This window comes from Anopheles moucheti, assembly GCF_943734755.1.
Source record: "Anopheles moucheti chromosome X unlocalized genomic scaffold, idAnoMoucSN_F20_07 X_unloc_5, whole genome shotgun sequence".
NCBI lineage: Eukaryota > Metazoa > Arthropoda > Insecta > Diptera > Culicidae > Anopheles > Anopheles moucheti.
Window position 1 is genome coordinate 177,501 of NW_026453559.1, and position 2,500 is coordinate 180,000.

Consider the following 2,500-nt stretch of genomic DNA (forward strand, 5'->3'; position numbering starts at 1 on the left):
ACATGCTCTGATAGGTAGGTTCGTTCTCAGTTATCCCTGTGTTCATGGTTTTCGTGTGCTTCCATAGGTTTGGTCCGTGTTTTTGAGTACTCTTGTCCATGATTTTCGTGTGCTTCTAGAGGTTTGGTCCGATTTTCAGTACTCTTGTCCATGCTTTCACATGCTCTGATAGGTAGGTTCGTTCTCAGTTATCCCTGTGTTCATGGTTTTCGTGTGCTTCCATAGGTTTGGTCCGTGTTTTTGAGTACTCTTGTCCATGATTTTCGTGTGCTTCTAGAGGTTTGGTCCGATTTTCAGTACTCTTGTCCATGCTTTCACATGCTCTGATAGGTAGGTTCGTTCTCAGTTATCCCTGTGTTCATGGTTTTCGTGTGCTTCGATTCGTTCACTCTATTACTCTTGTCTTTGGTTTTCGTTTGCTTCGATTCGTTCACTCCATTACTCTTGTCTGTGGTTTTCGTTTGCTTCGATTCGTTCACTCCATTACTCTTGTCTGTGGTTTTCGTTTGCTTCGATTCGTTCAGTCCATTACCCTTGTTTGCGGTTTTCGTTTGCTTCGATTCGTTCAGTCCATTACTCTTGTATGTGATTTTCGTTTGCTTCGAGTCGTTCAGTCCATTACCCTTGTCTATGATTTTCGTTTGCTTCGAGTCGTTCAGTCCAATACTTACCTTTGTCTATGATTTTCGCTCTAGCCCAGTCGCCCTGCGCTCTGGAAATCACATTCCAACTCTATCACCGATAGTGCTCACACCTTGGAAACCACATTTCACCCGGGGAACCTTAGGGTGGATTTTGAGCCTTTCGGGATTGCGAAACCATCATTTAACACTCTAAACTTAATTTCCGCAATCCCAGACGCACTTTCCATATGGTCTCCAAAAATGCGTGTGAGCTGACCTGGTCCCTTATAATAGGCAATGAACACGATTTTGGCAAAATATTTTTTTCAAAATTTTTTGACTCACCGGGTAAAATCGAATTTACTTGGGAAAAATGTTCTAGCAGGGGCCCTCCCATACAAATTTTTTTCTTCTCAAAAATGATTTTCGTTTCACTTTTCATACTCAGGGGAGTCTAAAATTGATGTTTTGAGTCACCATGAAAAAAAAATTTTTTTTGACCCGAGCTTGTGTCGCGACCCAAAAATCGACTCACTTGGGAAAAATGTTCTAGCAGGGGCCCTCCCATACAAATTTTTTTCTTCTCAAAAATGATTTTCGTTTCACTTTTCATACTCAGGGGAGTCTAAAATTGATGTTTTGAGTCACCGAGAAAAAAAAATTTTTTTGACCCGAGCTTGTGTCGGCGACCCAAAAATCGACGCACTTGGGAAATATGTTCTAGCAGGGGCCCTCCCATACAAAAATTTTTTCTTCTCAAAAATGATTTTCGTTTCACTTTTCATACTCAGGGGAGTCTAAAATTGATGTTTTGAGTCACCGTGAAAAAAAAATTTTTTTGACCCGAGCTTGTGTCGGCGACCCAAAATCGACGCACTTGGGAAAAATGTTCTAGCAGGGGCCCTCCCATACAAAAATTTTTTCTTCTCAAAAATGATTTTCGTTTCACTTTTCATACTCAGGGGAGTCTAAAATTGATGTTTTGAGTCACCGAGAAAAAAAAATTTTTTTGACCCGAGCTTGTGTCGGCGACCCAAAAATCGACGCACTTGGGAAATATGTTCTAGCAGGGGCCCTCCCATACAAAAATTTTTTCTTCTCAAAAATGATTTTCGTTTCACTTTTCATACTCAGGGGAGTCTAAAATTGATGTTTTGAGTCACCGTGAAAAAAAAAATTTTTTGACCCGAGCTTGTGTCGGCGACCCAAAATCGACGCACTTGGGAAAAATGTTCTAGCAGGGGCCCTCCCATACAAAAATTTTTTCTTCTCAAAAATGATTTTCGTTTCACTTTTCATACTCAGGGGAGTCTAAAATTGATGTTTTGAGTCACCGTGAAAAAAAAATTTTTTTGACCCGAGCTTGTGTCGGCGACCCAAAATCGACGCACTTGGGAAATATGTTCTAGCAGGGGCCCTCCCATACAAAAATTTTTTCTTCTCAAAAATGATTTTCGTTTCACTTTTCATACTCAGGGGAGTCTAAAATTGATGTTTTGAGTCACGGTGAAAAAAAAAATTTTTTGACCCGAGCTTGTGTCGGTGACCCAAAATCGACGCACTTGGGAAAAATGTTCTAGCAGGGGCCCTCCCATACAAAATTTTTTTCTTCTCAAAAATGATTTTCGTTTCACTTTTCATACTCAGGGGAGTCTAAAATTGATGTTTTGAGTCACCGTGAAAAAAAAAATTTTTTGACCCGAGCTTGTGTCGGCGACCCAAAATCGACGCACTTGGGAAAAATGTTCTAGCAGGGGCCCTCCCATACAAAATTTTTTTCTTCTCAAAAATGATTTTCGTTTCACTTTTCATACTCAGGGGAGTCTAAAATTGATGTTTTGAGTCACCGAGAAAAAAAAATTTTTTTGACCCGAGCT